The sequence below is a fragment of the Apodemus sylvaticus genome, chromosome X (assembly GCF_947179515.1).
Source record: "Apodemus sylvaticus chromosome X, mApoSyl1.1, whole genome shotgun sequence".
Taxonomy (NCBI): Eukaryota; Metazoa; Chordata; class Mammalia; order Rodentia; family Muridae; genus Apodemus; species Apodemus sylvaticus.
The window spans coordinates 43,146,425-43,161,536 of record NC_067495.1 but is presented as its reverse complement, the minus strand read 5'-3'; the positions used below and the strand labels follow the sequence as shown (position 1 = coordinate 43,161,536).

The 15,112-nt window shown below is 41.4% G+C and overlaps 1 non-coding gene and 1 pseudogene across 1 annotated transcript; both read right to left on the bottom strand.

Moving 5' to 3' along the window:
- Window positions 1–359: 359 nt before the first annotated feature.
- On the bottom strand, window positions 360–466 carry LOC127675862 (U6 spliceosomal RNA). The gene has a single exon (XR_007975550.1). It is a non-coding gene; the product is annotated as a U6 spliceosomal RNA (small nuclear RNA).
- Window positions 467–11,797: 11,331 nt separating this feature from the next.
- Window positions 11,798–13,327, bottom strand: LOC127674450 (igE-binding protein-like; annotated as a pseudogene).
- Window positions 13,328–15,112: the final 1,785 nt, after the last annotated feature.

Sequence of the window (15,112 nt, the reverse complement as noted above, 5' to 3'; positions counted from 1 at the left end):
TTCTATGTACTTTTACTAGGGTATTGAGTCCATCAATTTTGAGACCTATAAAGGATCAATGATTATTGCTTCCTGTTATTTTTGTTGTTAGAGATGAAAATATATTTTAATGGTTATCTTATTTTGAATTTGTTATGAGAAAATTAATTTCTTGCTTCTACTTGTGTATAGTTTCCCTCCTTGTTTTGGAGTTTTCCTTTTATTATCTTCTGTCGGACTTACTGGGAAGTCAATCTTTGTTGTGATACAAGCATTTGTGACTATTACTGTCTTAGGTTTTTCTCTTGTCAGGGTTTTCTTTGCTTGTGATTTCTTTATTATTTATATTTCCATTTTTAAATCCTCAGTGAGTTTGTTCCAAAAACATAAAATGCTTGACAATTTGTGTCTCATCCTTTTGCATGAGCCATGCTAATCTTCACTGTATCATTCCAATTTTAGTATAGTGGTGGTGCTGTAGTGAGCATGAGAAGTCCCTTTTCTTTCTTTTTTTTTTTTTGATATATTTTTTATTTACATTTCAAATGATTTTCCCTTTTCTGGCCCCCCCACTCCCTGAATGTCCCATAAGCCCCCTTCCCTCCCCCTGTTCTCCCACCCACCCCTTCCCACTTCCCTGTTCTGGTTTTGCCCTATACTGATACACTGAATCACATAAGTATGCTCTCTTTCCTTCCTGGTCACCATACAGTGGTGGCTTTGCCCACTGCACACCTCCTGCCAGGAGGTTTTACCTCACCAGGGCCCAGAAACAATAAGACGGCCAACCACAGGTTGAAATCTCTGAAAATTAGAGTGGAAAAACCCCAAAACGTTTTTCTTCCTTGTAAACCATTTCTCCCCAAGTCCATGACAAGAACAAGGAACAGATACAAATATACAATACAGAATCCCAACTCATTGATCAGATACCTGCAACATGTTCTAGCTGTTGAAAGAGCTTATAGATTACCCAGAGAGACAGTCAGACTTCAAATAGATATATTTTAAATGATATTCTTGTCAAATAAAAGATGAAAATATTTATTACAAAGTGTGTTTTATATTTTCAAGTAAGTATTTTACTTAATGTGGTTAAATAGAAATGTGTGTTAAGTTAGTACTGCTTCAACTTGGTCTCTCATCTTTGTATTTTGAGTGAATACTAATTTTTTTTTTATTAGACAGCATCTCAGTTTTCAAGCACATCGTATGTTTTAATTAAAATTATATGTCCTGGGTATCGAGAAGAACTGAAATTAAGTAAGAAAACTTAAACTCTGAAAGGGACCTCTGGATTAATTTCTATCTCCAAAATAATACCTGGTGGAAGCAAATCCCACAAGAGTTTGGCAAATTATTCTGTGTATCACAAAACTGAAATTAGTAAGTTTCACAGTTAACCTTGGTGCTTGACTCCAAGTTTCGTGATAAATTTATCATTGTCTCTGCTGCTATACCACTCCTGGGCATATACCCAGAGGATTCCCCACCATGTAATAAGGATACATGCTCTACTATGTTCATAGCAGCCCTATTTATAATTGCCAGATGCTGGAAAGAACCCAGGTATCCCTCAACAGAAGAGTGGATGCAAAAAATGTGGTATATCTACACAATGGAGTACTATTCAGCCATTAGAAACAATGAATTCATGAAATTCTTAGACAAATGGATGGAGCTGGAGAACATCATACTAATGAGGTAACCCAGACTCAAAAGATCAATCATGGTATGCACTCACTAATAAGTGGATATTAACCTAGAAAACTGGAATACCCAAAACATAATCCACACATCAAATGAGGCACAAGAAGAAAGGAGGAGTGGCCCCTGGTTCTGGAAAGACTCAGTGAAGCAGTATTCGGCAAAACCAGAATGAGGAAGTGGGAAGGGGTGGGTGGGAGGACAGGGGAAGAGAAGGGGGCTCACTGGACTTTCGGGGAGTGGGGGGGGCTAGAAAAGGGGAAATCATTTGAAATGTAAATAAATTATATCGAATAAAAAAAATTAAAAAAAAAGAGAAGTCCCTTTTCTACGAGAAAATTTTGGGGACTCTAGGGTGGATTACTGAATTATAAGGAAAAGAAAGCTGCTCTTAAGGAATTATGCTACAGTGAGTATGTGAAGAAGAGTTTTGAATATAATGATGTCAGAGTGATTTACTAATGAGAATATAAAACAAAATAACTGGGATTAAATATCAAATTTTGCATTTTAGGCTTAAGTTTTATAGTATTTGAAGTTAATCAAATGAATGTAATTTACAAAATGATCTGTATCTAAACTTTTGATCTCATGATTATGACAGAATATAAAATCTTCCTTAGAAGCATGGCTTCCCCAACTCTACATGTGAATGAAGTCTACAATGACTTAACAAAGTATGGGATGGTATACCCATCTGTACTTCACTCTTCCTTTCCAATTGTTTCTTATCCATTACATAAACTTCATCCAAATTTTGATTTTGTTTTGTAAGTGTTCTATGCTGCCTTTTGTGTTATCTATATACTCATTTTAGTAAATTTTTATGTATTTTTACTGGCTATTTACCATGTAATTTTTAATAAATATGCCAGAATAAAAGAGTATGAGTGAGTTCTGAAAACATACATATATAATATTATGCAGATGAAAATGCTGCATTTAGGAATATATATATATATATATATATATATATATATATATATATATATATATATATATATGTGTGTGTATGCATTTAATAATTACTGAAAAACAGATCATGACTTTGAAAGAACTAAGGTGGGGTATATGGGAATGTTTAAAGGAAGGAAAAGAAAAGGAGAAATGATGTGATTATATTATAGTACCCCCCAGAAAAGAAAAGATATAGTAAAAAAATAAACACTATAACCGAAAGATGGAATCCTTTAATTCATTTTATGTATATGAGTCTCCACAAAAATTACTTTTCCTTATTTAAAATAATGTTCAATATTATAAATAATATGATTTTTTTATCTTTCATTTTGTTGTATAAAGGATATACTTTTATTTCCTTTTATAGATCTTTTTGTAGTATGGTGTGTTATTGTTTAAACATTTATTTCTCCAATCTCAGAAAAGGTCAAACAGTAATCTATCATTACATATGACAGTCTTGTGTAGATAGAAAATATGTTCCAGGGAAATTAACTCAAATGGATCAATTCTGATTTTTCTATAATTTATACTAATTACTCTGTTGAGGTGCTCTTCTAAACAGTAATATATACACCATCCAATCATTTATGTAAACTAAGAACTCACTCTTTATTGCATTTTATAAAATTAAAATTTTCTATATTACTAGAGTCTACAGTTTCTCTTCTTTTTTGTTTTGAATTATATTTAACTACATGTATGGATCACATAAATAGTAACCATGTATGTGCTGAGGAAGCTGTTATTTCTTCAATTAAATTAATAGTTATATACTTATTGCATTAATCATTTGCAAGATGTAAGGGTCTTACTTGATCTTAGGTGCAACTGGTTTTTATACTGATATTTGCTGAAATTCTCATGCTTTTTACAAATTTATCAATCTTTAGTTATAGATTTTGTACTATTTCCTGTAGTACTGCCTCTTTATTTTAATAGATTCTCTTATGTGTGTCTCTATTTCCTTCACCAAATGTTTCCTCCTTCCTCCTTTCCCCTTCTCCCTCCTTTTCAATGTAATGTTTATTTACTTTATCCCATTCCATAAAGAAAAGTTCTTTTTTCCACTTTCCATGCAGCAAGCATGGAAAACTCCATAAATCCTGCATCGTTTTAGTCTCATCTAATTACCTGTTGCTCTAACCCACTAAATGTAGATCATACTCTATTATCTCCTGATCCTCCCACAAATTTGAATGCATGTAAAGTGAAACAGAAATAAAGAACATAAGATGCCTTCTCTAAAATTCACTCCTTGTTTCCCATCTTCTGCTTCCCTGGGGTTTCTACTTGAATTTTTGCTGAAGATTCACTTTCCTGTCTTTAAGATAATAATACGTGCTCAAGACTCAATTAGGGGAGTCAATGTTATTGGAAGAAAAACACGACATGAATAAAAAGAATTTTTTCATCAAATGACTTTTTCATATGTACTCAAACTCCTGATTTGATAGAGTGTACAACAAAATAAACACATTGTACAATTATAGTTTGTACATTGAATTGTTTTAATCTGTCATTTGCAGACAGTGAACCACGTGACTTCTACATCAGAAAAGGTCAGTGTTCTTTAGAGTCAGGGTTCTTTAGAGTCACAGAACATATGGGTAGTCTCTATATAGTAAGGGAGTTTGTGGATGACTTATAGTCTGTAGTCTAACTCCCCAACAATGGTTAGCAGCAGCTGTGAATGGAAGTCAAAGGATCTAGTAGTTGCTCACTCACACAATGCAAGAAGACAAAGAAGAGAGCATCTTCCCTCTCCAATGCCCTTATGTAGGTCTCCGATAGAAGGTGTGGCCCAGATTAAAGGTATGTGCTACCACACCTGGATCTGGGACTTGCTTTGTTGCAAATGACCTTGAACTCAGAGACCTTCCAATATTACTCTTCCGGGATTCATAGCCACTATACCTCAAGATCTCTATGCCAAGATCCAGGTCAGAAACTTTTATCTCCCAGCCTCAAGATCAGGATTACAAGTGAGACTTCCAATTCTGGATTGTAGTTCATTCCAGATATAGTCAAGTTGACAACTAGGAATAGCCACTACAGTCAGTTAGGTCCTTCTTCCAACCATGTGCCTCAACAAGTATTTCCAACAATTATGCAAGGGAGCATCCAGTTTGGGATCCAGGAACAAGGGAGTATGTTTGAGATCTTCAGGGGCTGTGAATGTGATCTGTTTAGGGTTGAGGAGGAGGGGCTGGTAGTGAGTTATATGGGCACTGGCTATTTTTCTGGGGGATGCTTTACCAAGCTCTCTATTGTTTGGGAGGCTGTGACTGATGCGTTCTGTCCCATAGTCGGCTTATCTGTGTCTTTCACCACAGCTGCTACAACTGCCAACATAAGGAGGCAGGGTGGCCAGCCATATGCTATTGAGTCAAGTTTCTTTGAGATGTAGGCTACTGACCTTTTCCAAGGGTCTAGTATCTGGGTCACTACTCCCTTTGTGGTCCCTTTGCTGTTTGCTACAGTTGGAAGGCCTTTGCGATGTCAGGAAATCTGGGGGCCTGAGCTAACACCAGAGCTTACTTGTTTCAAAAGCAGCTTGCTATTCCCCTTCCCAACAGAATTTTTTATTGTTTTTCATGAGAGGGTATAATGGGCTGGCAATTTATACAAATTCCAGTATCCACAATCGACAAAACCCTGAAGACCCCAGAAACTCCAGTGCCTAGCATGGCATATTTGGTAGGGGGTTATATATTATGGTCTCCTTCCTGGTTAGGGAGAACCATCTCTGCCCATCCTCCAGGTGATATCCCAGTTAGCTTACCCACTTCTGGCAGATGTGCACCTTCTTTGCAGAGACATGATATCCTAGCTTCCCAGTTCCTTTAACAATTGTTTACTATATTTTAGGCACTGTTCTCTTGTCTCAGTGATGATGAGGATGTTGTCTATGTACTGCAAAATAGTTACTTGTGGGTCCTGGTGGAGAGCCTCATAAAAGATGGTGGGTGAATTCTTAAACAATTGTGGAAGCTGCATCGATGTCAGTTACCCATCCAGCCCCTTTTCAGAATCTTTCCACTCAAAGGCAAAGCACTCTTAGCTCTTTGGGGCCAGTGATGTACAGAAAAAGGCATCCTTTAGATCCAAGATTGTATACCAGATGGTGGTAGAGAGCTCAACAAGATATATGGTTTAGGCACAGTGGGTTGCATATCTAGACTCCTTTGTTTACCTCTCTCAGATCTAGCATGGGACAATAGTCCTGAGTATGAGGATTCTCTACAGACAACAGGGGTGTTTTCCAAGTGGAGTGACACTTGCACAGGACTCCCAGTTGGAGCAGCTTGTCAATGTTATGCTTAATATCTTCTCGTGCCTCCCACAACATCTGGTACTGATGCATCAAGACAGGATCAGCCTGGGTCTTAAGCTCCACATACATAGGGGCCTGCAGACATGCATGTCCTAGCCCAATCATTTCACCCCAAGAAAGTGGGAACTTTTCCAGCTAGCAAGCAATAATATCTGACTTTTGGGTTTTGGTCTCAAACAATTTGTATTTATCTTCTAGCCTAATAGTAGGGATCTGGACAGGTTCTTCAGTGGGCCACCTCAATTGAGGAACATCAGGAAGAAAGTGGATCTGAGCCCCAATCCTTGAGAGCAAATCTCTCCCAAGCAAGGGATAGGGGCAGTCAGAGATGACCATGAATGAATGAGATACCCAGCCCAAGCCCCGGTTCACAATTGTTTGGGTTTTCCATGAATATTATTTAGTCCCAGTTGCCCATTGGACCCACAATTTTTGCTGGAGATTGGCCCATCAGCTTGAAGGAAAACCAAGTGTTAGGCCCCAGTATCCACCAAGAATTCGGTGGGTTTCTCATCCACTTTCAAGGATACCCCGTGCTTGGGGAGAGTGTCTCAACTCCGTACTCCCTAGATGCTGTCTTTCCCCTGGGCTAACACCTTTACCATTTGGGGAAACTTTCCCCAAGGCCTGAGATCTCCTGTCCCTGGCTTCTGTTTGTTGGGGCACTCTTGGGCCCAGTAGCCCCTCTCCTTGCAATATATATATTGGTCCTTCTCAAGGGGTTTTCTGTCTCTCTTTGGTTCGGGTCTTTCTTTTCTGCTTTCTCTAACTACTGTACCCAAGATTCTCTGTAAATTCCTTTCCTGTCACTTTCATTTTTTCATCTTCCTTTCATTTTCTTCCTTTCTCTTTCTCTGCTCCCAAATGTAAAGCCCCAGAGGGCCGTTACCTGCCAGGAGACCCCAAGTGAGAAAATGAGACTCAGATTGATGCAAAAGTAAGAGGTTTATTTTTCTGGATGTGCAGTCACTCAAAAAAGAGATGGGAGACTATCCTGATTTTGACTTACAAGCACCTTTTATACATTTTTTTAGAGGGAAGATTGTGACTTCCCCCAGCCCTTCAAGATCTAGTCAATGTTCTCAGAGAATAGTAGCCCAGCCACCTAACCACCAGCCTCCAGCAGAACAAGCAGAACCAGTTTCCAGCCTTCAGGGGAGGGGCTTGGTCTGCCTATTTATCTTTGGAGAGATGCATTAAAGGTTGGGTCTTAGATGGTGGGGAATCCTCTGGGTATATGCCCAGGAGTGGTATAGCAGGATCTTCTGGAAGTGAGGTGCCCAGTTTTCGGAGGAACCGCCAGATTGCTTTCCAGAGTGGTTGTACCAATTTGAAACCCCACCAGCAGTGGAGGAGTGTTCCTCTTTCTCCACACCCTCTCCAACACCTGCTGTCTCCTGAATTTTTAATCTTAGCCATTCTGACTGGTGTAAGATGAAATCTCAGGGTTGTTTTGATTTGCATTTCCCTAATGACTAATGAAGTTGAGCATTTTTTAAGATGCTTCTCTGCCATCCGAAGTTCTTCAGGTGAGAATTCTTTGTTTAACTCTGTACCCCATTTTTTAATAGTGTTGTTTGGTTTTCTGGAGTCTAACTTCTTGAGTTCTTTATATATATTGGATATTAGCCCTCTATCTGATGTAGGATTGGTGAAGATCTTTTCCTAATGTGTTGGTTGCCGATTTGTCCTCTTGATGGTGTCCTTTGCCTTACAGAAACTTTGTAATTTTATGAGGTCCCATTTGTCAATTCTTGCTCTTAGAGCATACGCTATTGGTGTTCTGTTCAGAAACTTTCTCCCTGTACCGATGTCCTCAAGGGTCTTCCCCAGTTTCTTTTCTATTAGCTTCAGAGTGTCTGGCTTTATGTGGAGGTCCTTGATCCATTTGGATTTGAGCTTAGTACAAGGAGACAAGAATGGATCAATTCGCATTCTTCTGCATGCTGCCCTCCAGTTGAACCAGCACCATTTGTTGAAAAGGCTATCTTTTTTCCATTGGATAAGGATACATGCTCTACTATGTTCATAGCAGCCCTATTTATAATTGCCAGATGCTGGAAAGAACCCAGGTATCCCTCAACAGAAGAGTGGATGCAAAAAATGTGGTATATCTACACAATGGAGTACTATTCAGCCATTAGAAACAATGAATTCATGAAATTCTTAGGCAAATGGATGGAGCTAGAGAACATCATACTAAGTGAGGTAACCCAGACTCAAAAGGTGAATCATGGTATGCACTCACTAATAAGTGGATATTAACCTAGAAAACTGGAATACCCAAAACATAATCCATACATCAAATGAGATACAAGAAGAAAGGAGGAGTGGCCCCTGGTTCTGGAAAGACTCAGTGAAGCAGTATTCGACAAAACCAGAACGGGGAAGTGGGAAGGGGTGGGCGGGAGGACAGGGGAAGAGAAGGGGGCTTACGGGACTTTCGGGGAGTGGGGGGCTAGAAAAGGGGAAATCATTTGAAATGTAAATAAATTATATCGAATAAAAAAAATTAAAAAAAAAAAGAAAAAAGAAAAAAAAATTCCTAAAAAAAAAAAAAAAAAAAAAAAGGTTGGGTCTTGAAGAAGAAATCATGCCTTTCTCCATGTGTTTTCCCTTTCCACACTGTTTTTCTTATCCCCATCTCTCATTCCAGAGAACCCAAGCTGTTAGCATGTAGCTATCTGCAGGCAGCTACAGAAGGTAACAGGAACAACAATCATCCTGGGAGGGTAACTTTGTTCCCCAGAATTTTCAGGTGGCCTTCTGCCAGTACATTTCATGGTTTTTCTGAGAATTATTTTATTAGAGTTGTTTATGGTAAATCATACTGGGACCATCAAACTCCCCCTTTGGGTCTAATGCCATTTTCTGGAGCCATCTCAGGGTTGGGCCAATGTTGCTTGAGCTTATCATCTGTTCCACCATATGTAAACTTCAGGATCCGCAATAGCTCTGCAGCTTCCTCTACCCCTTGTCCATACCTCCTGTAAATAGCAGAGACCATCCGATTTTGCCTTACTCTAAATCACTAGGACTCTAAATACTTCAGCCTCAACCATAGACTGAAGCTGCTAGACAAGAAGGTAGGCTGCCCCAGAACCTTCATCAATGTCTGTTTTTCCAGACCTAATACTTGGGGTCATCTCTAGTGCTGAAATAGACCATCTGTCCCTGGCATCCTCTTTCTCCAGCCTCCAACACCAGCAAGCATCAGCAGAACATACCAGCAACAGACACAACAGATAGCTAAAACACTCTCTGAGAATCCAGGCAAGAAACAGAAACCAAAGAACACAACTGTCCCGCGCTTCCGTCTCACCAGCAAGAACGACGCGGCACACTCAGGATCCTTCTGCAGAAAGCTTTAATGCATCTTGAGAGGGAGAGCATAAGCTTACAGGGTGGAGACACCGAGGGAGCGCGAACCCAAGTCTTATATAGGCAAGTCCTCTCGCCTTGGACGTGGCGTACCCTGGTAGGCTGCGGCTCATCACCCCATATGACACCAAGAGGTAGGCAGAGACTCAGTGGCGGGAAATTCCGCCCAGGCATGCGCACTCGGCCTGTTTACGGCTCAGCAAGAGCAGGATGTAGGCGCCATCTTGTAATGGAGGTCATAGGAGTGTTCGGGCGGCTCCCGACATCTCTCCCTTTTTGATTTACTATGAGGACCAACAGATAACCTGGTTAGAAGGTGGAGACAGAGATCGTCCCTCCCTGTGGGAAATCAGACCATGTACGGGGATATCCCCTAGACTCCTTGCTACGTCCGGGGCATCCTCGACCCGTCCTCTGCCGTTTTTTGGGGAGAGGGGAGACTTGGGCAGGTAACCCCCATGCTGGGCGATATGCCTCCTGGAGGTGATTTAGCCTCCATGCGATACCTCGTTCAACAACCTTCCCCAGGTGCCAGTCCAACACTCTGCCATGTGCAATGAGCTTAACTCCAGGCGTGCAAGAGCTGTTTGGGCCGGCCTTCTATTGCCTCAGGACTGACAGCCATACTTCCGTGGAAGTTCCATTCTCCAGAGCCGCAAGTGCCTGCGCAATGACCACTTTGTCTCGTTTACTTTGGGTTCTGAGCCTACAGACCAACCATAACAGTAACACCAGCCCGCAGCAGACAGCCATGCCAAACATTCCCATCCCCACCCATTCCTTGAAGTAGGAAACAGCCGATGAGACCCAGGAGGACAATCCTCTGGTGAAGGATAGATCAAGTCGTGTGGAGTTAATCTGGAGCACTGCAGTTGGAAGCTCGCGAAGCATCTGCTCGAACTTGGAGGTCCAATTCTGTAACATGAACTGAGACAAATTCTTAGAAAGACTGGCAGCTCTGGTAAATTTTTCATAAGGGATGGAGGTAATGCATAAGCCAGGGAGCTCCTGCTCGCAGCCTAGTTGAGCCATCTGCCAAAGGATATCCAATTGTTCCTGAACTAAATCAATGCGCTGGTTGACCAGCATAAGGCCTCCCTGTATCTGGGTATTGGCCAAGCTCTGTTTGTCAATCGCCAATGACACATTGGCTGATAAATCATTAATGCTCTGGGCCGCTTGGACAGGCTCAAGAGAGCGCAAGGGCCGAGGCAGTGACTGAGGCGGCAACTGCTGTGGCGGCTATCACTGCTACAATAATAGCTGAGATGCCAAAGTCTCTTTTCTGCCTGAACAGAGTCATGCTGTTAGGTGCATACACCCACGGGGATGGGCACAAAGCGGGGCATTCGGGTGACCACAGCCATGGGGAATCGCTGCGCATCCCAGCACAGAGTGTAAAAGCAGCCCCCGTGACCACAGTCTAACACTTCCATCACCCGACTCAAGTTGCTAACTATCCAAATGAAGGGTGGCCACACACAGACAGGGGCGGCTGGAAATTCCTCATGTGCAAAGCCTTATACTTCACATCACTCATAGTCCATTTTCCTGAGCCAGACTCGCCTTCGGTCCCTTTCCAATCAAATTCCAACTGGCCCATCTCCCCTCGGCCTCCTTTTATCATAGCTAAAGGTGAGAGGTCTGTGCAGCTACCATTAATCCCGCACAACAACCATTGGTCAAAGGGGTTAGCATTAGCCTGGCTGGGATCCATGTTTGTGAAATTGTGTCCCTGCCCAATGAAGGGAGAGAAGGAGAACAAACCTTCTATAGCCCAGCCAGCATCTCTGGATTGACATCCAGTCCAAGGCAGGGCTAATTTAACATCCTGCCGTCCAGTGCAGAAGGGAGCAAGCTTGGGTTGGATTGGCGGGGAGGATGCTTTCCTGGTCATATTGAATTGTGGCCACCACCCATAGAGAACCGTCGCATTTGCGACAATCTTAAAACTGGGGCCACTTACTGTGGCTTCCTTCAGCCATGCAGAAGAGGAATTGCTTAGTATGATGCATGGACCATCGAAGCCATCTTCCTTAATGTGGAAGCAGAGACTTCGTGCTAAATGCAGGGATCTGTTCTCTTGTAGTTGTTCTATCTGCATATCCTTGGGTAGGTAAGCAAGACCCAGATTCTCGTTAGTTGCAAAGAAGCGGGGAAAGACCTGTGCATTATACATCACCGGCATAGTTAGGGGAAAGGTTGACATGATCCCCCAGCGTGGTTCTCCTTGAGCAAACCCGACTATGATCGTCAGGATCAGCAGCAGAAGGGGCTTGTTCATCTTTATCGACTGGCCGGGTTGTATTTTTTCCTTGGTCCAATATGATTCGAGTAAGCCTTTCGGGGACCCAAAAAGGATTCTCTTCATTCTGTGGAAAAACACAAACAGCTCCCCTGGATCTTATTAGAATAGGATCCATGCCTTTCCATTCATTGGTTAGCACATCCTTCCACTTTACTAGTTCTTTTAGGTCTTTGTGGTTCTCGACAGTGCAGGTCAGCAGCAGTCTGACCGTGGTCGTCCAAATTCAAAAAATTCATAGTAAAGAGTGCTATCGCTATAGCAACCCTTGGTATAGGGGGTAAGACCTCCGCTATTCCCCCTTTTTGTTTTATTAAATAAGATTTGAGCGTACGGTGGGCTCGCTCAATAATGCCTTGTCCCTGAGGGTTATAAGGCAGACCTGTGATATGGATAACCTGCATTTGTAAGCAGAATTGTTTAAATTTTTGAGAGGTGTAAGCAGGTCCATTATCAGTTTTCAAACATTTAGGTTTCCCCCAGGCGCTCCATGCCTTGAGGCAATGTTGAATGACTTGGGAGGTTTTTTTCCCCCCCGCCCGTCAGAGGTGTGGCATGGAGAATGCCAGAACATGTGTCTATAGACACATGAACATATTGGAGTCTCCCAAATGAGGGCACGTGGGTGACATCCATCTGCCTGACCTATAGGGGAGAAATGCCCCTAGGATTCACGCCCGTATGGGGGGCAGGAAGGAACTGACAGCAGTTCTGACATTGAGTAACAATGTCTCGGGCTTCTTTTCTGGTACAAAGCATCGGGGAATTTTTCTGACTCTTGCAATCCCTCTTCATGTGCCCAGGCTTTCCACAATTAAAGCAGACGCTCCTGTCAGAGCCCCGAGGAGGGCGTTTCTGAGACTGTAAGATGGTGGCAGCTAGTCCTGCATTAGTTAGTGGGCCACCTAGCTCCTGGCACACTCTGAGCCAATCTTGCAAGCCTTTGTTCTTTTGGGGAGCTATTGCTGTGCGGCATTCCTGCGTGGCCTGCTCAAAGATGAGTTGCTCTATAAAGGGCATGGTGGCCTCAGAGTCCCCAAAACTTCGCCCCGCCACTTCAGTCATTCTAGCCACAAAATCAGAGAAAGGTTCCTGGGTCCCCTGTATGATCTTGGTAAGCTGATTACTTCCCTCCCCTCTTTTTGAAAGAGCTTTCCATGCCCTGATTGCTGTACTTGATATCTGTTGGTATACCACCCCCATGGGTAGTTGGTTTGATTGGCTGCATAGTGCCCTTGTCCCGTTAGCATGTCAAAAGTCCATTGCTGCTGTTCGGGTGTTAGGGAGGCAGCATTGGCCCTAGCCTGATCTTGGGCTGCCTCGTGCCATAACGCCTTCCATTCTAGGTACTGCCCCATGCTGAGAAGTGTGGCCTTGGCCACCGTCTGCCAATCGGTGGGTGTCATGGCGTCCCCTGCCAGTCGGTCTAACTGGGTCAATGTGAAATTGGCCAAGACCCCATATTTTCTAATGGCCTAAGCCAGTTCTTTAATCCTACCATATTCCACTGGGGCATACGCCCGATCAGTGTTCTCCAGGCTTTCAAAGACGGGAAAGGACATCCGGAGCTTTCTCCTCACCCTCTCTGGTAGGAAAGAGAAGGTTCCGCGGAGTGCCTCATAAGGAGGGGGTGCCGAGGGTGTCTTAGCAATGGTCATGGCAAAGTGACGGTTCCAACTCCGCCCAAACCATGAGATATATATATATATATATATATATATATATATATATATATATATACTATTATTAAAAGCTTGATTATTAACATCTCAAAAATAGCTGCTATAGTATTTGTGCTGAAGCAGGGAGAAACTTAAAGGAATAAACATGTGATCTGAGAGTACAAATTCTTTTGGATAACAATTATTAATTTTGCCTAAAAAGGCTTGCCATGTAATAGATCAACCATTAATAATAATTACTTTGAAACAAGGAACAAACGTTTTCTTGAAAACAGAGGTTTAAGACCTCCTGTGGCAAGCTTAAAATAAGGTAAATATAAGATAAAGCCAATTTATATATCCTAACAACCTTTGAAAACCATTTACCTAAAAATTTTTAAAAGTCCATAGTTAGGAGCAAAGGCCTGTAACAAACATTCTATGAACATTATACATTGAAAAATGTAAGATCCTAACTCTTGTATTGAAACAGAGACAAACATTTTTTCTCACAAGACGTAAGGCTGATAGCCATTCCTTGAGGCAAAAACTTTCTAATGAAATTGTTTTGCTTTAATTGTTTCTTTAAAGTTAGAAGCAAATGCTTTTATAATTATTAGAATGTAAAGCAAAAACCAACCCTTTAAATTTACAATAATTTTGTAGGGAGTAGACAGGCCAAATGTTAATGCCTTTATAGCCTCCTTAACCTTTCATAGATTTGAATTGCATTTTAACCCACACCAGGATAAGTCAAAAACTTTTTTTTAAGCCAAACACTCCCTAGGTGGGGCCTGTAAGGCAGAAACAATTTCTCAAAACTTCCTAACTAGCTTACCCTGAGGCAGCTCTAAGCTTTGCATTAACTCTAATGTAAAATTTTTTTATCTGCCCTAGGATCCACCTTGAGTCCTTGGCAAGGACATTGTATGAGATTCCTTGAATGTAAACACCTTCTAATCTGAGCCTTTTATCTAAGACCAGACCCAAAACTACCCGTCAGGCAAGGATGTTTTGAGGATTAAACAAAAGAAACCAGTAATTCCATGGTTAAAGGAACCTGCTTGATATCAAATACATGTTCACTGAGATCTCCTTTTTAATCTTGGAGACAGCTGTATCACTCTTAAAATTATCTTAATTACAAGACATTTTAAGAATCGTGCAAACTGAAAACTGCAGCCAATGACACACTGGCAATTTTTATTGTAACTCAGATATTGAAGATAAAATAGAAGAAATAGTTACATCAGTCAAAGAAAAACCGTTCCCAACAATAAACATCCAGGAATCTAGAACACTTTGAAAACACTAAGTGTAAGACTAAGAGGAATAGAGGAAGAAAAGGAATCTCAACTTAAAAGCCCAGATAATATTGCAAGAAAATTGTAGAACAAAATTGTCCTAACCTTAAAAAAAAGGAGATGCCCATAAAGACATAAGCATTCAGAACACCAAATACATTGGGTGAGAAATTAAAGTCCTTTGACACATAATAATCAAAATACTACACACAAAGAGCAAAGAAAGAGTATTAAAAGCTACAAGGGGAAAAAGACTAAATAACATGTAAAGGCAGACCTATTAGAATAATACCTGACTTTTCAATGGAAAATCTGAAAAAAGGAAGGGCTTGGAGAAATGACTATACCCAGTCAACTTTCAACGACCAGAGATGGAGAAAAATGATATCCCATGGTTAAGTCAAATTTATACTCTGTCTACAAATTTAGCTGTACTGAACTTCGTAGGAGAAATAGTGCACAGCAAGGATGTTAACTT